This window comes from Meleagris gallopavo, chromosome 1 (assembly GCF_905368555.1).
Source record: "Meleagris gallopavo chromosome 1, MGAL_WU_HG_1.1, whole genome shotgun sequence".
Taxonomy (NCBI): Eukaryota; Metazoa; Chordata; class Aves; order Galliformes; family Phasianidae; genus Meleagris; species Meleagris gallopavo.
Window position 1 is genome coordinate 135,454,633 of NC_139404.1, and position 20,696 is coordinate 135,475,328.

The 20,696-nt window shown below is 42.0% G+C and overlaps 1 protein-coding gene across 3 annotated transcripts in view; it reads right to left on the reverse strand.

The window, feature by feature from the left end:
* MCF2L (MCF.2 cell line derived transforming sequence like) overlaps window positions 1–20,696 on the reverse strand; it is a 145,654-nt gene that overhangs the window by 102,490 nt on the left and 22,468 nt on the right. Inside the window, exon 1 of one of the 3 annotated variants that reach the window (XM_085215259.1) lies at window positions 12,122–12,187. The exons of the other annotated variants lie outside the window; for them this stretch is intronic. The gene's annotated coding sequence lies outside the window, so the exon portion shown is untranslated. Of the gene's footprint in view, window positions 1–12,121; window positions 12,188–20,696 lie in introns of those variants that run through there. 3 annotated transcript variants of the gene reach the window in all.

Here is a 20,696-nt window from a genome sequence, read left to right on the forward strand (position 1 = left end):
TATCCACCGGAAGAAGATATAGGATTCCAGATACATCCTGAGAGTCAAAAGCATGTAGGAGAATGAAACAGAAAAGGCACAGATGGTGAAGGTCAATGTTAAAGACATAAAATAATCAAACCTTTTAGAACTTCCCAGCTGTTCTCCAGTCCAAATAAACCCAAGTCAAACCAAAGTTATATCAGGGAAAATCTTATGACTGACTTCAGAAATTTTGCAGAAGACAGGTTAAACTACGATATATATAACACTTTACTAAACAGTGAATCATGCCATGCAAGCTTCTTTGCATCAAATTTCACTAGTGGAGCACCCTCTGCTTTGCAGCTACATACCACAATTAAAACCAATCTGTAAAAACTACTATACTGTATTTTAGATGGATGTGGCAAAATAAAACAAAACCCAATAAATGACAAAAAGAAACAATGGACTGCTATAAAAATAAAATTAGATTATTTTAAGTTGTAAGACCCAGAAGACTTCATAAAGGCAGTGTGTCCTAATCTGTTAAAGTCCCACTTAAGAGTGAGCAGTAAATGTTTCGCTCTAGAAGTAAGCTCTGCCACCACGGCACTAGTACATCACCTGCATGCTCTGGTGAAAAGATCTGAACAAGTGAGAACATATTTCATACTGCAAATCCCTGCAGCCGGCCAGGCAACAGGTCCCATGTACCTGGCCCACATACCAGAGGATGCAGGAGACTCCTGGAACATCATCTCCACTGTCAGAGGTGTTCATAGAATCATAGAATGACTTGGATTGAAAAGGATCTCAAAGGTCATCTAGTTTCAACCCTCCCTGCTGTGGGCAGGGTTGCCAACTACTAGACCAGGCTGCCCAGAGCCACACGCAGCCTGGATGCTCATCTCAACAAGTCCATGGTGAGTAGATCTGCTTGAAGGAGGCAATTGGACTAGATGACCTCCAGAAGTCTTTCCAATCCCAACTATTCAGTGATTGTATTGCCCATTTAGCTCCCTTGCTGTTTTTCACTGCTTGTACTCTCTCCAGAGAAAAAGAAGCAATTTTCGGTGCTTAATATATATCACTTGTTACAATTTCCAATTGAATTAATAATTTAGCTGAATCTTATCTTCCACAGTTTAGAGTTATGTGAAGAAGCAAAGTGGTAAAGTAAAACATTAAATTATTTACAAGTTGTACAGACACACAGGCAGATAAATGGTAGACAGCACATTATATATTTAATGGTTGTTAGAAAGTACTGGAACTATAAGCCTGCTAGCCAAACTCCTTCATCAAAAGAGAGAAAAGTAGTCTTCAAAGTTTTTTAGACATTGAACTGAAGTAAAGCAGATGTATTTAAGGTAGATTTAAAATCTGTGCAAGCTTCAGTATTTCCCCAGTAAAACAGTTTCTGACTGCGAGTGAAGCAATGAGGCTCCACCTTTCCATTGGTGTTTTTCACCAAAGGCAATTGAAATTCTTCTCAGTATTTCTGCAGTAGAGAATTGAACAAATCAAGCTGTGCAGAACCTTCAGATTCTGGCAGCTGATTAGGTTATCACAGATTAATGAATTATAAATTTACTTGTAATGGGTGGCTAAAACAAGGAACAGACTTCAAATCCTCTCATTCTCCAAAGTACCATTCACTTTGTTTAACTGAAGGATTACATCTCCTTATTTTGGTGTTCAAGAAATAAAGAACTAAGAATTAATACTAGACTTCTCAATTTGTCTATCCTATGACTCCACATAATCTCTACACATGACCACAAGTACAGTGAACATAATTTCTCATAGTCCATCAATTTGAAATGTATTTATCTTCTTACACGTACAGCTGAACAATATCTTTCAAATATAATTTAACAGAAAGAGGTTTCAAAAACAGGAAAAAGGTTTGAAGTACCACCTTCAGAATATTTACTGAGAAGTAATCCTGATACAGAACAAAATACTATAATGCTTTTTTGCCCTGCAACTTTACATTTTACTTGAAAACTGTTTTAAAAAATTCTGGTTTTATGTATATTTCTGTATATTTTACACAAAGGCTTTCTGTTGAAATTCATCTGGCTATTCGACCTCCCTTACCCCCAGATGCTCATGGACAGACGCAGTCATTAAAGGACTGGCTGAACAAATCCTTTCTTTTCTGAAGGGGGCCCCTCTAACAAATTATCTCGGAAGTAGTCCTTATTGTTAGCCACCGAGTGATGCAATTCTTTATAGCAGTGAAGATGTGGGATCCACTTCCTCCACATCCTGACAAACAGTCACACCTCTTACCCACACTGCTAACATCCTTCCACCTGCTGGCATTTTATTGCTTTTCACTAATTCCAAGTTCAGCAGGAACAACTTTGAGCACCCAGTATAAGCTCCAACATCCACAGTTTTCTATCCATAATATGCATTAAGCTCATAATTTCTGGTTTAAAGACAGCAAGAGGACAGGGTACAGCCATCTCCAGCCTGGGGGCTGGCTGAGGTGCCCCAGAAACACTGAACCTGGCTGGGAGCTCACCCCTTTCCCTAGCCCAATTGGAAGCCAGTGTGGTAAAACACAACACTGTGGTATGTTACCTGCTTTTACAGGATTTTGTAGGTGATAATTTATGGTCTACAGAGCAAAAAGTGCAAGGCCCTGGAGGAGAAAACATAAGTTATTTGGCAGGCAAGCAAACTTGGGTGCACCTTGCTTGCAGAGTGCATGTTGCGTCTCAAATCCATGATCTCATAAGGCACTTTTCCAGCTGAAAGAATAAACTTGAGATGTTGAATCTAATCGCACTGCACCAAAAACTGAGAGTGCATACAAAGCAGGAAGTACAAAAACATGTGTTTCTCACATTAACTATGCAAGTATTGTAAATAAATAATAGAAGTTAATAGCCAGTGAAAAATCAAAATCTCCTTGGTTAACATTTAAGATAAATAATTTATCTTAAGCAAGATGTTTATTATGAGTATAGGGTTCTCAATGGGAAAAACCACCACCACCAAAAACCAGAACAAGCACGTTTCTTATGAATGCTACCAACCAGCACACAGCTGCCAAGGACTTTTCTGGATCAGAACAGGATAAATGGCAAACATTAAAAAATATCTGTAGGTCTCACTAGCTGGCTTAGAAAAAGCACAAATAAGGTGTCCTGACAGAAAACTAAATAACTTACACCCCTTATTGCTGAGATTGATCACTTGCAGATATTAAAGGCTGATGCTAACACAACGCACACTTTGTGATTAAGCAGTAATGCTTTTCAGATTTATTTTTTTTTATCCCATATAATTTTGGATTACCTATGGGAAATCTGTAGGTTATAATTGATAATATTCACTGAACCTGAAAGGAGGAGAAATTTAATGGCTCACTAAAGAAACAAAACAGTCTCATGCAAAGGTAGAACCAGTGATGTTCTGGACTTCATTAAGGCCTTTGGCATGGTCTCCTGTAACATCCTTCTCTCCAAATTGGAAAGATACTTATTTGATGGATGGACTGTTCAATGGACAAAGAACTGATTGTGAGATCATACCCAGAGAGTGGTGATCAATGGTTCAATGTCGAGATGACGATTGGTGACAAGTGGTGTCCCTCAGGGGTCAGTACTAGGACCAGTGCTCTTCAACATCTTCATAAATAACATCAACAGTGGATCAAGTGCACCCTCAGCAAGTTTGTAGATGACACCAAGCTGTGTGGTACAGTCAACACACCGAAGGGATAGGATACCATCCAGAGAAACCTAGACAGGCTTGAACAGTGGGCCCAGGAGAACCTCATGAGGTTCAACATAGCTGAGTACAAGATCTTGCACATGGGTTGTGGCAACCTCCACTACCAATACAAATTGGGGGATGTAAGGATAAAGCACACCCCTGCCAAAAAAGGACAAGGGGGTACTGGTGGATGTGAAGTTGGACATAAGCCAGCAATGTGCCCTCATAGCCCAGAAAGACAATCGCACCCTGGGCTGCATCAAAAGAAGTGTGGTCAGCAGGTCAAGAAGGTGATCCTGCCCCTCTACTCTGTGCTGCTGAGATCTCACCTGGAGTACTGCGTCCAGATGTGGAGTCCTCAGTACAGGAGAGAAGTGGACCTGTTGGAGTGCATTAAGAGGAGAGCGACAAAAATGATCCAAGGCATGGAACACCTCCCCTGCTAGGAGAGGCTGAGAGAGCTGGGGCTGTTCAGCCTTGGGAAGAGAGGGCTCCAGGAAGACCTGAGAGTGGCCTTTCAGTATCTAAAGGGGAGCTATAAGAAGAAAGGGGACAGATTCTGGGCTATGTTGGGATAGAATAAGGGAAAATTGTTTCCAACTGAAAGATGGGAGATTTGGATTGGATATAAGGAAGAAGTTTTCTACAGTAAGGGTGGTGAGGCACTGGCAGAGGTTGCCCGGAGAGGTGGTGGATGCCCCGTCCCTGGAGATACTAAAGGTGAGGCTGGATGGGGCTCTGAGCAACCTGATCCAGCTGTAGGTGTCCCTGTTCTCATTGCAGGAGAGTTGGACTAGATGACCTTTACGGGTCCCTTCCAACTCAAATGATTCTATGATTCTATGATTCTAAAAATAACACTTTTAATTACAATCTGCATGTCAGTCTTACATCTTCCCTGATCATTATCCTATCATGAATTTATTTCTTCAGACATAGCACAAGGTCATGTAGAACTGCACTCAGATTGTCAGGTAAATAATGATGCAGAGGAAAATACAGGGTAGAAGACAACCACTGGCTGAACCTGCCTCCTATTTATTCACTTTGAGAGTTAAAAGTCTGGTACTTAACCAACTCCAAGGACTGTTTCATACATACTAGCAATTTGAATTCCCCCATTATTCTGCAATTTTCCTCTTCAAAGCCTGCTGAAAAATACTGTTTGACATATAAAATACCTTGTATTTGTTTAAGAGGCACAAAGAATTTTGTAAAAGACTTGGGGTAAGTGGGGCCATGTAAAATGCAAGTATGACTACTTTTTACAGGAAAAAAGATAAATGTTTAGCAAACAAGAAAACTGTGTATGAGTATTACAACTTAAAATGCAGTAGTCTTTAGATAAAGGAGAGAGGATAAACTGAAATGTCACGTGTCTAATTCATGAGATATGGAAGACAAAAAGCATCAAGTCAAGTCTCAGACCAGCAACTGGATCCAGACAATCAAGTATCCCCATACCCACTGTACTACAACATACAGATTGAGAAGGATCTCTGAGATTTGCAAGCCAGCAAATCAACAATTGTAATGTTCTACCACAAAATACCCAAGTGAGCTTTGGGGTTAACTCAGACAATTAAAATTCCAAAGAGATGACTGCATTTGATCCAGTCAAATAGGAAACAAAAATTATGAGACAGGCACAAAGAGTTTTGTTTTTCCCTTCATAGTAACTGTAGTACAGAAATCCTCTTCATGAGAGCCTAAGCTGCAGCCAGAGGGTTTTCCAGTGCTTTGAAAGTTGTGCTTAAGAGCTCCCTCCTCACAATTATCATTTCACCCAGGGGAAGGCTGGGATGTATTTCACAGTAAGTGCAGAAAGGTTGTCAGGACAAGACTTCCAAAAGAGCATAGAACCAAACGTGGCAGTCATTTTCCAAATAAATACAAAATAAAGTGTGGTACTATATATTGGCACTTGTTAAAAGCCTCCAAATCTTACCTAGGCAATTGAGAACCAGATAAAGTGACTGTAAACTATCTGAGAACAGGCTAAAAAATACAAACTATCTCTAACTACAAAATGGAATTGGATTTTTATATGGGGCAATCTTCCCTAGAGCTGTTGAACACCTTTTGAAGTGGACACTGTTGAGAAATTATTTAATCATGCAAGCAATTACATTACTTTTACTTCTTAATACGTTATATTTTGCTTTTCTGTCATGCATCCGATGACACAGTTTTATAAAACAGAAAATCTTTCCATAATTCATTATGTTGTCTCTGTCAGCTGTCTTCAGAAAGAATCATGATTTATTTATTTTTCCAGCAAAGTCTAATGTCTCATACCTGTTCTTAGAAATGAAATAAAGGCAATTATAAATAATAATTTGGTTATTCAGACATACTTTGCATTATCCTCATAGAAAAAGAGAAGATAATCTTTTCCACAGTCTCCCATAATTCTGAATATGGCATCTAGAAATGAAATGCTCATTATATTTGCTGTCATAAACAAGAATATACAGGTCTTCTCAGCTTCAACAGGACTGTTTTCCTAAATAATTCTAGTCACAAATTTTCAGCAAAGTTATTTAAAAATAATTAGCAGAAAATTATGGTTTTACTACACTGTTTTATTTATGACCAAAATAAATAAATAAATAAATAAAATTCTGGTGGACATTTCTCAGCAGTCAGTTGAAGTTTTGCTTTATTTTTTTTTCTCTAATAAAAATATTATAATAAACTCCAGTTTTAAAAAAAATTACTGATATTTGACTTTTTGCTTTTTACTGGCAGTGTTAGCAGAGAACTGCCTTCTGGTACAAACACGACTTAAAACTTTAAGATGGATAACATTCTAATTCATTATTAGCAAGGGCAAACACACAACAAAAGGTGTGCAACAATCTTCAGAAAGCCTCAAAAAGTTCAATACTTCATTAAAAATGCTTCTTTAAAATTCCTTTAAATTGGCCCAGTTTATCAGGTGGCAGCAAGGTGATTTGTAATCCTATGTTCTGCTTCATACTGCTTCCCCCCACCCCATCCCATCCCATCTCCTGAGGGAAGGAGACTCAGCAATCCAAGCTGGATGGAAACTGCAATAGAGCTCCAAATGCAGCAAACGGGGGAGCAGCTCTACCAGCATGTACCATGGGAAACACACCTCATATTCACCCACCTAAATTCGCCCACCTAGGAGCTCCGTAAACTGTTCCAAGGTTGTGAAGGCATGGTGCAGCCCTGGTGCAGCAATATTCCTGACCTTATTTCACTCTGGGAATGCTCCTCCCTCACCAATTCCAACATGCTCATCTGATGTTCCCTTTGTTGCTGTGTCTCGCAGAGATAACAAGTTACTCCAGGCAGGGAGCTGTCAAGTGCAGTACAGCTCATCTGCAAAGGGCTCGGCAGGCTGTGCGGAGCAATACCCAGCAATGAAAATAGAACAGAGCAGATGAGCAGCCTTTAAAACAAACACAGCTTAACTTATTCATAGCTTAATAACTTACTAATGTGTTATTAGCAACACTCTAAAAAACAGGTTTTGACACTCAAAAATTCCCTTTCTAAAGGCATGAGTAGTTCCAACTAAGATTTTTTTTTTTTTTTCTGAATGCAGTGATAATCTTCAAAGCTTGAGATCTCTGGTATTAACATAGCTATAATTGAAACTTTTAATTACTTCTTCCTGAATAATTCCCCCCGCAGCAAATGGCAGCCAGTGCAGGGCCTGTGTTTCCCCAGGGGACACCAGGATCTGGTGAGGGCCTGCAGACCATGGCATCCAGTGTAGGCCATGCTCCTTGCACAGGACAGCAGCCCACACAGCAGGAACTGGGCTGGCCTGTGAGCCTTCCTCTTCCTAATGCGTACGTGAGGGTTGTAAGGCCCCATGAGGTGTAATGAACAAAAACAACGCCCACACAATTGCTCCATAGCTGGCTTGGAGACCAAAGAGGAGGGTTAGGGAGGAGCAGAGAGTGGGTGCACAAGTGGTCCTGCTTCCTTTTTTTCCTTGTATATCCTTAAACCTGAACACTATGTGCTGGATTATCTCTATGTAGTGTCACAGAACTAATTCAGTACATGCCTCTCCCACGGCAGGAACATTTGCAGCTGGCTGGCCAAAACCAAGGCAGCAGCAGCTCATGGCAGTGGCTTATCTCATAGAAACATCATAGAATGGCCTAGGTTGGAAGGGACCCCAAGGATTATCAAGCTCCAGTCCCCCTGCCACAGGCAGGGCCACCATCCTCCAGATCTGGTACTAGACCAGGCTCCCCAGGGCCCCATCCAATGTGGTCTTGAACACATTCTGGGATGGGGCATCCACAGTCTCTCAGGGCAGCCTGTTCCAGCCCTCACTACTTTCATTGTAAAGAATCTCCCCCAGACATCCAGTCTAAACCTTCCCTCCTTGAGCTTAAAACCATTGCCCTTGTCCTGTCATTATCTACTCAAGTAAAAAGTTGATTCACCTCCTTTTTATAATCCCGTTTTAATTAATGGAAGGCTGCAAAGAGGTTTCCCTGCAGCCTTCTCTTCTCCAGGCTGAACAAGCCCAGCTCCCTCAGCCTGTCTTCATAGGGGAGGTGCTCCAGACCTCTGATCATCTTCGTGGCCCTCCACTGGACCTTCTCCCATCCCTCCACCTGCTCCCACCTCACATCTCAGCCAGGACATGTGGGCACTCTGGGCAGAGACCTGCAATGCAGCAGCTAAAGCAATGGCCACATGTGAAAGGTCAGGAGCTGCTTGATGGGAAAGGAAAGGAACAGGAAGGACTTCTTCTTGGTGTGACTGCCAAACGGCAACACCCAGATTCCTTCCTGCCTTGGCAGACACTCTGTGGGACTATCTCAAATACCTGTATTTCCCTTCAAACCACTTTTGGATCTTTCTCAACTCCTGCCCTCCTTAGGGGACAAAAACCTAAATCCTGCCTTTTCTCACCAGATTCAGTAACACTTCCTTACAGCAAAATATAAGTGTCAGACAAAATCTTCACTGAATACAGTCCTAGATCACTCTGAAAGAGACACTGGGCTGATGATGTTTAAAAATAATGGTAAATAAAACCCAAAGACATTTTTCAGTATCCATGTTTTAAAAGGCAGGTGGTAGGATGCAGAAAAGACCATTCCTGATTTTCTGAAGGCTGGATGGGAATTGTTAGTACTACTGTAAAGTGCTAAGCATATGGTAGCAAATTAAAGGTATTTAATGCACACCTTCACTCTCATGATATAAAATGTATAGCAGCCTCTGTGCCATGCAGTTTTTAATAAGCCTTTTTAATTCCCGGTAGATGTTCAAAATGTAAACAATTGTAAAAAACACCTCCACCTGCCACACTAAAATAATTCATCTTTTGTCTTCATACAACAACAGAGAGAAGCCGTTTCTATTAATCCTCTCCCACCCTGAGCTGTGTACTCTCTAAGCAATCTGGGTATTCATAAACTGGAGATGAGAAATGCTGAAGAGGCTCAGCAGAGGAAAATTAAGAATGTATGCAGTTAGAAAGTTCAGAATGCTATCTGTTGGTTTATATTTTCTCTTACCTTCATAAATTACTTCACACGTGTTTTGGTAGATGTGGAATTGAACAATTTTTTCTACAAGCTGCTGACACCATTTCGGCCGCTACCAATTTCAGTGCCCTCCTTTTGCTCTCTCCAGTGCACTCAGACGCTCTTTGCCTTTCCCTGCCTTCAAATCTCTAATATTAAAGCTTCAAAGTGCGTCCCTCAGGTCACTTACAGCTCCAGTAGTCTTTGCAAGAGAGTTCAAAAAAGGAATTTCTGACCATGTGTGTCCTCGACAAAACTAGCTGTACCAGGGTCACAGCAAATGTCTGGGTACTGAGCAGACTGGAGCTGTCTCATAATTAGAGCCTGGCATCCTCTCAAGCATGAATTAAATACTAATGATGAATTTTCATCACTCTTGTGATTCTGCATATGTAGGTCATATTCCATCATAACTATTAAACATAAAGCTATTGTGTTCTAGACATATTGTAGTAAGGGGCCCCCAGCTTCATGCACTACTAAATGACTATCTGTGGGCAAAACATCCAGAAAATCTTTTTATGTCACCTTATTTCTGCCAACTATTTTCATCCTAGCAGCACAACCAAACACACCACACCTGTTTTGCTTCCTTAATCTATCCTCTTCCTTTCTCTGTCTCTTCAATTCTTCTGCTTTCCCATTCTCCTCAAGCGAAGCTGGGAAAATCTATCATTCAAATACAAGTGCATTTTTTTTCTTTGTGTGCTTAATCAAATGCTTGTATGTGAGCTTCTATTTTGTTCTGGAGTATTTTTATAAGAATTTTATATAGTTTTTGTATAAGTGTATGTTGTATTTAGAAATATACACAATGTGCAAACAAAATTTGTGTCAGAACTGTCAAATGGTAAGAAAAAAAGTTTCAAACTTCAATTGCTATGGCAGTTGGGCAACAACGATCAAGTCACAGACATGACTAGAAGCTAAAAACACAACTCAGTAGAATTACCTGGTGTCCAGAGAGAGTAGTACACGTTACGCAGTAGTGAGAAGAAATAAAAGGGGTAAATTTTGCCCTGACCCACAGAACACGTCTGGTGAAGCTTAGGCTCTTCTCAGAGGCAGGCAGGGACTCTGACAAGCCAGCTCCTAGTTCTCCTTTTTCCAGATGAATTCATCAAATGACTGTCTCACTCCCCACTGCAGTAAATATGGAAATTGAAAATGCTGAGATAATGGAAATAGGTATTCATCAATTCAGTTATTGATACACAGTGCAGCAGCACATAGAGCCGTAGGGATCACTGACGCTGTCTTTCCAACACAGCTGCTACAGGAGGCATTGTGCCTGCAGCAATACATGCAAGGTAAATTCTGAGAAATAAACAAATGAGTCACACAACACACTGATTCACTTAGTGTACAGCTAAAACCTGATTCAAGGTTGGACTGGAAAAGCAGCTGTTAAAGCACAGGCATGTGACATGAGACATAAGCCACACAGGTGGGATGGAGTGACAACCAGCAGCCCAGGACAAAATATGACCAAAGCAAAGCACAGAGTCCAGCCCAAAAGCCAGACGTAAGACTGTTTAAAGAAAGGGTCTAATTTACCACTGAATGTTTATAATAACAAAGGTTGTAGCCTGAAGATTTGTTTTTAAGATCAGCTATGTGCATGCTTGTGATTTTCTCTATCAATTATCCCAGTCTTTTATATGTAGAATTGCCTTTCCTTTAAATTCACTTGGTTACAGGTGGGAGTTGGAAGAAAAGAAGATGCATTTCTGGCTCAGCAAGAATTAAGAACTACAAAAGAGCCAGGACAGTCACTTCCAGGTGCACGTTCTCCATCTGATAAATAATGTTTCAAGGGCTGAAAGACTTTTAGTAAGACTGGTGCTTAGCAAGTGCCCCCAGTACACAAAGGGGGACAGAGCTTACGCCCCTGAAGTCACAGCTTGGGTGGAAGGAGACATAGTGCTGCACAGCATGGCTGTTCTTAATTCTCCAAATATCCATTTGCCCAGATAATCGATTTTCAGAAGTCAGGCTGCTGCTGGAGAGCATGGCACACCTATGTTCTCAAAACCAACCATCACCCTGCTGCACTGAGTTTTATATCAGCTTGTCAATATTTGAGCAACATGCTCTGTCTTTCACTGTGTCTCCAGAGCAATTCAATTGCCTGAGATCCCTTCACACCAGTTTCTCCCATGCTTGAGCATGCTTAGTCTTCACGTAAAGATACAAATGTTTGCAGATGGGTATCACATGGCTTCTTTGTTTCAGCTTCTTCTCATGCTGAAACTCCCAGCCAGCTCTGTCTTGTGTGATGAAGTTCAGCATTTCTACATGGTAGTGCTAGACTCCTCTTGCTGAAATCCCCATAGTTCCAGGGCATCATGTGGGATGGACAACAGCCAGCCCTGTGCCCTGGCTACACCACAACTTGCTTCCCACTGGCCATCAAGAAATTCAGATCATTAGAATAAAAACCTAACAGCCACAAAAAGACCATCAGAGACAAATCATGAATATAACTAATATCCAAGATTGCTGCAAGTGAGGGGAATGTTGAGCTGGCAGCACCCATGCTGCTATCAAAGGTGAATGTTGCAGGCTGGATGACCAGCCAGTTCGTCTGCATCTCAGTACCTGCATTTCTGAGGCTGGTAGGATAACTCATGCCAGGCTTAAGCTACACAGCATGGACAGTTGGAATGTAAACTGGAGTCAAAATAGCTAACAAAGTATTATAATAGGCTTAGTGAGAGACGTACAAGTTCTTAATGCCTGTAAAAACATTCAAGATCACACTCCTATCCGAAATGAAAGAATATCTGCCCCAAGACAAAAGAAGCAATGAAACAAAACTAAAGCAGCTTTGCCAGACTTCAGAGAACAGCAGGCTGAAACTTCCAGCTGAAACACCCAGTTTCAGATACCTGAAAATCTTAAGAAGCTGTCAGTCTGATGTGGAAACTGCAAAACCCCAAACCTCTTCTGTAGCTCACTCAATGTGCTTCATTAAGGGAAAGAGTGAGTGACCCAAACACCTTCTGCTCCAGGCTTTGCTCAATACGTCAGCTTAAGACAAACAATGCATTGAAAACAGTGCAGCCTGTATTACGTGTTTCACCTCTTCTGTGCTGTGTTGATCCTTTTCTGTAGAAATTCCTTGTTATTTGATATGCATGAGGTAATCTTTCAGCTTGGCTCTTTTACGTTGCATGTGTGAAGGCAGTTGTGCCAAGCCGTTGTGCCAAGAAGGCACTCTGAGTCACTAGGGTCATAAAAACTCATCCAAGTAACAGGCTTTTTCTTCTCTAATATCACAAAGCACATTAGTCCAGGCAAGGCATCCCTGACTGAATTGCAGATCTTCCGAGGAGCAACTCCAGGTTTTAGATTTAGAATATAGTAAGACTCAGATGCAGTGCTGGTGCACGCGGAAGCACTCAGATTAGCATGCACCAGTCTGAGGATGTCTTGATGGCTGCTTGAGAAGCTAACACTTTCCTCTTATGTTGAACACTTTTTCATTTAGTAAAGTGGCATCTTGGTCCATCTCTTCCTCCATCTCTTCCTAATTTTTCAGGACAGACAAGCCTGCCTTTGATAAGAAAAGAATACACGGCCAGGAAATGTAAATATTTGGCCCAAAATGTGAATATGACAGAACTGGAGCTACTGGAAACCGAAGCTGAAACGTCTCAGCAGTGCTACCTGGACTTAAGGAATAGCACTGCATACATTTTTCCTTAGAAACAAATACATGTATTTATCTTCCTTGATTTGCAGATGTTTCTACTTTTTGCAGAATGCACAGATTTTGTTCCAGAAGAGGAAACAGATGGTAGCTGTGACAATGGCACCATTCCAAGGTGGAAAGAAACCATTCTTGAGGCTACCATAAGCTTATGGCGAGGACTCCCAGATCTGTGCAGTCTGTTGGTGTGAACTGGATGCCGCTGTCACTGCAAAGTTTCCAAACTCAGAGATGATGATGCAAATCTAAATAGCAGCAGAAAGAACTTGTCCCTTAATGCAGTTTATCCATTAGTACAAGCCATCAGCTGAGAACCCACCTCATGCAGTTGTACAGTTAATGAACAAGAAAGAACTATGGTCAATGAAGAGAAATTAATTTAAAATATATCTATCTACCAATAGTCCTGCCTGAAAATAAAAGTTCAAATGTAAAAACAAACAAACAAAACAACTCCACCAACAAAAAACACCCATCTTTGGTAGGATCAGAGAAATTCTTCAAATCCCTTCTGTCTTAAGGAATGACCAAAAAGCCACTTGCTAGGAGGGAAGTGACTGTAAAGACTGAGGATCAGATGTGGGAAAAACAAAGGAAGATGCTATGGGAGCACATTATTTGTTGCTTGAAGAGGGATAGGTACAAGGTTATTTTGAACTGTGCAGCAAAAGGAGTCAGAGAAGGAATATGATGAACATGGAAGACAGCACTATTCAGCTAAAGAGCAGGAAACACGATCTTAATAGCTAAACTTGGCCAGAAGCAGTTTATAGGAGTATCTGTGAAATTTTGGGGGATAAAGTGAAGGTGAAAGACAAGAAATAATCAGGAAATCTGAGAAATGTTTCATCAAATGTTGCTGAGAAAGGCACTCATGGGATCCTGTGAGAGACCCGCATGGATATGAGAGGCCAAGGAGTCTACAAGGGGCTGGGAGGGCACCTACATCAGTTTAGGCAGAGCAGAATGAGCATGAGTACTCCTGAGGAAAGTGTTGGTTTGACGATATTGGACGAGAAGCCTGAAAAGGCTGTCAGATGTGGATGGACACACGGAGCTTCCTAGGGGGCAAGGAGCCAGAGGTAGAGAGGCTGGTGTGGAAAAAATGAGAAAACAACAGAAGATGATGGGCTGCAATCTAGACTTCTGGAGGCATTCGGGAGGTACTGAATTAGGAGCTGAGCTGCACCAGGACACCTGCAGTCAAGGGACAGAGGCATGCACCTCAGAATGACCTGCCTCCTGTAACCAAGTCTGAGCTTTAGGGGAATTCTTCTGGCCTATGTGCCATAGATGTCTAAAGCTACCTGAGATGAATCTGAGCCTTTCTGCTGAGAGTACTGCTCTGAGAAAGAAGTGTTTTGTCCTCTCCTCCAAAAAAGGAGAAAATTCTTTCTTAAAGTGGACAGTTGGACTAGATGATCTTGGAGGTCTTTTCCAACCTTGGTTGATTCCACGATTCTATGATCCCCTGAGGCCTGAAGGTGACAAGCAGAGCTATGAGGCACTAGAGGAACCTTTGCATTACAATTGTTCGTGAGCCTGCAGCTAGTGAAAAACAGGCTTGGAAAAAACCTGCATGTAACCATGGGCTGTGAGGAAAATCTAACTGCTTACAAAGGGCTTCTGAGTCAACAGAAAGACAGTGGAGGAGCCAGGGAGCAAGCAATTTAACCCAAGGACAGAGTGGAGTGCAAGAAAATGAGAGCACCAGAGAAACAGGCTAAGGAACTCAAGAGGAACAAGAACAAAACCAGACCAAATCAAACAAAGAAATAAAGAGAGATGCAAACTGAAACAGAGCTATAAATACATGAGACAGACCTATAAATAAAACTACTTTCTGTAGAAAAGTAATGAGAAGTGCCATTGCTAGGGAATCCCCATGTGGAGATTAGAGAGGGGGAGAAAGAAGTAGGATAGAAACCAGCTAAACCACATGATCATGAAACTGGAAGCAAGAGAAAAAAAAAAAAAGCTGCTTTTTTTGGGGAAAATATGCAAGCTTAGCAAGCTAAAGATCAGCACACAGTCAGAGCCTGCCAGCAAGCGTGAAAATAGCATTCAATAGCGCTGGTGGCTCACATGAAGGTCACGGTGCATGTAGGTCTGCACAGTGCGGCAGTGGGGCTGTGTATCACTGCCCAGTGCTGGAATACCTGGTGAGCATCTGCAGCTGAAAAACTACAGCAAAAATGTTAGAGAAGTGAAAAAAATACATTTTGAGTTATTAAAATGAACTGCAAATGACAGTTTGCCCAGGCAAATATCAGACAGGCTTTCCTTTTACTTATAGGCTCAAAAAATCAATACAGGCAATAAAACAAATATCCAAACATTTAATAAAGAAAAAGAAAATAGAATGTATGGTGGCTGTAACTTGTAATTTAATGCTTGTTTTCATCGGATCAAGCTTTGTTTCTCCCCCTCAAAAATTATATTAAGAAGGCAGAAAACCTGCTTCCTCTACCCAGGGACACCAATGCAGCTAACCTGTCCATTCCACATTTCCCATTTAATCCATCTGTTCAGTGGACTATAGCATCAGCCATCTTGCTAATTATCTGCTTGTAACACATATAAATTGCTGAAAATTTCCCCCTTAGTAAACAGAGGTTCAAGGAAATGAGAAAAAAAATCCAAGTTTTGGTACTGCAGGGAATAATGCCCTGAATGCTCTGTATCAGCAAACCGTCAGTTTGCCTCAGATGACAAGGAGATATGCAAGGCTTCCAACATCTGCCAGCAGCCGAAGAATAAAGGGCAAAAGAAGCAGTTTCAAAGGAGGCAGAACCCAGATCTCTTTCCGGGTAACTTTTTGATCCTGAAATATGTTTACAATTCTGCAAGAGCAACAGCCAGGACAATAACCCCAGATCCTTTCACAGGTCACCTTATAGTACGCTGCTGCTCAGTTATAGTTTTGAACACAAAACCATTCACATTTCTGAGAAAATCTCTCAGAAATCATCATAATCTTTTTACAACACTAAAAGCATTGTTAGCAGTTCTGTTGCAATTTTTAATCCATTCAGATGTAAACCTAAACTATGATTAATGTATTCAACTCTTCATTCCCATGAGAGCACGATTTAGATCCACCTGAAATACTGGTTGCAGTTAGCCAGGCTTTCCACTGCTTCCTGTTAGGCTCCTTCTGCTAGGCAAATCTGTACTCCCCCCCTGCTTCTTAGCTCCAGCTGAGTCAGATAAAAAGGGAATCGAGAGCCATTGAGAGTATCTGACTGGGCGAGCAGTGACTGAAAGTATTCCAGAGGACTGAGCCTCGTGAATAGCCAAGCGCTAGAAATGCTAATTAGTGCCAATACAAACAGAAGTTTAACCCTGAGACAAAACATTTTCTTTCCTATTAATGAGAACATGCACGCCGGATTTTCTGTAAATCCTATAAAATCACTAACAGCATCAAGGCAACATATTATTTAAGAGCAGCAGCTCCTCCTACCAGTGCACTGGGAAACCGCATTTAATCTTTGCATCAATTCTTCTAGGGCCATTTCTTCAGTGTGCAGCCAGCGTCTCATTCTCTGATGAAACAAAAAGAATCCACAGCAAACATGTTCCCTCTGATCCAAGAAAGGAGAAGGGAGGGGAAAAAAAAAAAAAAAAAAAGAAAAAAAAAACAGGCAGCACTACAGCAGTGCTTCGCAGCCCTGCATTTCAATGATTCCCCAGTGCTCCCTGGGTGAAGGTGGGAGCCCGCGCTCCCTTCTGGGCGAGGCGGGTGCTGCTGGAAGCCTGAGTCGTGCCCGCTGAATCCAGCAGAACCACTTGGGACGTCTCTCTCCTCCTCTGGGCAGGGGTTTGCCCGCAGCAGAGCCCTCAGACGCCACAATTAACGTGAAGCAGTGACGAGCAGCTTGCTTGCACGCTCGCTGCCAGCCTGCTGAGTGCATGGGGAAGGACTGTGCTGTACTGACAGCACGTTTAGGAACCGGCGAGAAGCAGTGGATTGCGTGAAGCCCTGGCCTCGTCCTTACGTGAGCGTTCTGCCTCTTGCTACCTTCTTGTCAGCTTGCTGCAGGCTAAATTGCTCTGGAGTAAAATTCCTCCCCACTGACAATGTCAAAGCCGTTCCGCTTCTGCTTGCCTGCGCTTTCACGCTCTGTTTGAAGGGGTCGTTTTTGAGAGCAGAAGACTCCGAATTTCCTTCAAATGCTGAATTTGCCCCATCTATCTTTTTGGACTAGTTGGAGGAGCTGGGTTGTTTAAATGCTGAAATGCAGCAGTCTCCAGAACTGCGCTCCAGGAAAGGGTTTTAGCACCTTAAGTATCTAGGTTTTAGCTTCTGGATATGTGAAGTATCCCCTATGAGGCATGTGGGGCATACACCAGAGAGCTGCTATGCCAGTTAGCCAGGACAGGCAAGCCTGTCAGCCAATACACCTCCGCTGGCTATCTGTGCTGTGCTTTAGGGATAAAAAGAACTTTCAGGGATACAGAAAATCCGGAAAATTGAGAGCCAGTACTGCTCTTTGTAACGAGTTTTCCCTGCTTTTACAAAGGCTATTTGACACCTTTCAAACCACGAGGCTTTTAATGCTCCCCCTTATCAAGGTTATCTCAATGCCTATTAAATCTCATTGCTGTCATCCTTTTCTTGATGTTCAGCTGCATTTTCCTAGTATTGTGCTCAAACTATTGCTGTTAGCTACATTCTCTTATATTTTAGCCATTAAATAAATAAGAAAGTTTATAGAATCATAGAATATCCCAGTTTGGAAAGGACCCATAAGGATGATCAAGAACAACTACTAGCTCTACACAGGACCACCCAAATATCAGCCCATATGTCTGAGAGTGTTTTCCAAATGCTCCTTGAACTCCGGCAGACTGGGGCCTTGACCACCACCACGGGCAGCCTGTTTCAGGGCCCGACCACCCTGTGGTATAGAATCCTTTTCTGACATCTTGTATACTTATAAGGATATTGCTATGTTACTTGAGATAAAGCTTCTTTTCTACACATTGCACACAGCAGCCAAAAAGCAGCAGTTCTCTCTGGGAACATGTGTGGATAGGGCTACAATGATTTGTCCATAACTTTCAATAGTAACTTCCAAATGTTTCTTGAACTCCTCGAGGGATGGTGACTCTACTCCCTCCCTGGGCAGCCTGTGCCTCACCACTCTTTCTGAGAAGTTTTTCCAAAATCCAACCTGAAACTTCTCAGTGCAACTTGAGGCCATTTCCTTTCATCCTATCGCTGTTACCTGTTAGAAGAGGCCAACCCCCATTTTGATCTCCTCTTCATCATTCATCAATGAATTCCAAAACGTAACAACCTTCAGCATGAAAAACTGCTTTTGTTCAAATCACCTTCCTGGAATTTTTCTGGGTGCCCCAGTTTGCCTTTTGTGAAGCAGTGGAAAAAAAAAAAAAACACCACAGGAAATAAACACTTGCTATTCACTTTCCCAAGCCATTCATGACTATACAGACCTCCACTGTAGGTGATATTATGTCCCTTCCAATTGTCTGTTTTCCAGACAGAAAATTTCCTGCACTAATTAGTTCCTATTTGCACAAAAGCAATTCCATACTTCTGGCTGTCTTTGACTCACGTTTGCGTAGCCTAATTCTAGTGAAAGAAAGTGAACAAAACAAAACATAGGACTCAAGAAGCTGTCACAGCATGGGTTATATGGTGCCATAAAGATGTTGCTCCCTGTTTCCCTCGCAGTGCCTCGCAATGTACTCTTAGCCTTTCTGACCAACACTGAGTGCTGACTGAGCTGCTGCTGTTTGCAGGGTACTGCCCACAGTGAGCCCAGATCTCCTGCTGAGGGTGACAGCTAACTCAGGAATACCGTTGGCTTTTTCCAAGTGTATGACTTTGGACAAACAGTTAATTTCAGACACTGTATACTGCTCAGTGATTGAGCATCACAAATTGATTCTCTATCCATTTGCAATCACAGTTGAATTTGATTATGTCGAAGAACTTCTTACATTAGCAAATTTGGCTTTCTGTGCTTCATTTCCATTCCCGGTTCAATTATGAATACATTGAATAGCTGAAGCTCCTGCAGAAATCCCTTCTTTATTACACCAGTAATGCCCCCCCCCCCCCCCCACCTACAGAAAACTAACCACTCAAAACAACTCTGTTTCATACTTTTTATACTTTTTTTTTAATACTACTAATCCATAGAAGCTTAGTTTCCCCAAGAGCTTAATAGCAGATATAGTGAGAGGAATGCCGTTTGCAGAATATTAAGTGCAATTACAAGAAATTAAAACACTTCCGGTTCTCCCCAACACTTTGCATATGCTCCAAACCACTACTTGCAAAGGAAATAGGCAAAGCATAGAGGTAGTTATGTCCACCCAGGTAAATCTCCTGCTTCACATCCCATACTGCTTTCCGGCAATACAGTGTGTTCAGCATCGGATTGGCAAACCAGCCATAATCTTTCCTGCATGGGCCCAACACAGCGTGTCATGGAACAGCACAGAATGTGGAAGCATTGAAGCTACAGGCATCCATCTAAAGCAGTGCAGATGCAGACAGACTTACCTAAGCTGGACCTGGGCAGAACAGAACGAGACCCACTTTCCCGACTCAGATCCTCACAGGTCACACAAAGAACTGACACATGCACCCAGAGCACCAGAGCAACACTGAACCCTTGCCTTAAATAAATGGAAGCAAAAGAGGAAACAGGACAGTCGATATGAGAGATCCAAGTAGAAAATGCATTTTTAACATTTCAGACTCCTTTTGGCACCATTTCTTCCTCCATGAAGCAAAGGAAATTTTCCTTTTATTTTTCTGAATGACTGAGTTCTCTTGGTAATCAGCCCAGTTAGGCTTTATTATGTAAAGCATCTGGGATTTGAAACTGGGATTCATAAGCAGAGATGGCAGTATTCAGTTTCTGGCAACACCTCACTCTTCCACAGGAACAAAATTGTTCCTAGATTCACAATCTGAAGGAATACAGAGGATTTTGCATTGTATAAGCCACTGCTTTAAAAATACACTCAGGAAGGAAAAATACTGAAAGCTTTCTCTTCTTAAAAGCATGATCCTCCAGCATTCATACAAAGCTAGAGTGTGGGCAAGCTTCATACAAGAACATGGGATAAAGAACCCCTCAGATGTGTACGAGCTTTTAACACTGGTACTCCACCAAAACTATGCCTTGTTTACTCATGTATTCATTTACTGAACCTCTGTCTGCCTCAGTATTGGATCACAGCATTCTCCTGGAGAAGCTGGCAGCCTATGGCTTGGACAGACACATTTTTTTCTGAGTAAAGAACTGCCTAGATGGCCCAGAGAATGGTGGTGAACGAAGTTAAATCCAGCTGGCATCTGGTCACAAGTGGTGTTCCTCAGGAGTCAGTACTGGGGCCTGTCCTGTTCAGTATCTTTATTGATGATCTGGATGAGGGCATTGAGAGCACCCTCTGTAAGTTTGCAGATGACATCAAGTTGAGATGAAGTATCAGTACGCCTGGGGGTGGGAAGGTCCTTCAGAGGGATCCAGACAGGCTGGATCACTGGGCTGGAATCAGTGGGAAGAAGTTCAACACATCGAAGTGTCAGGTCCTTTGGCTACAACAACCCCACGCAATGCTACAGGCTTGGGGCAGAGAGGCTGGAAGACTGTGTGGAGGAAATGAGTCTGGGAGTGTTGATTCATGCTTGGCTGAACATGAGCCAGAGGTGTGCCCAGGCGGCCAAGAAGGCCAATGGCATCCTGGCTTGTACCAGAAATAGT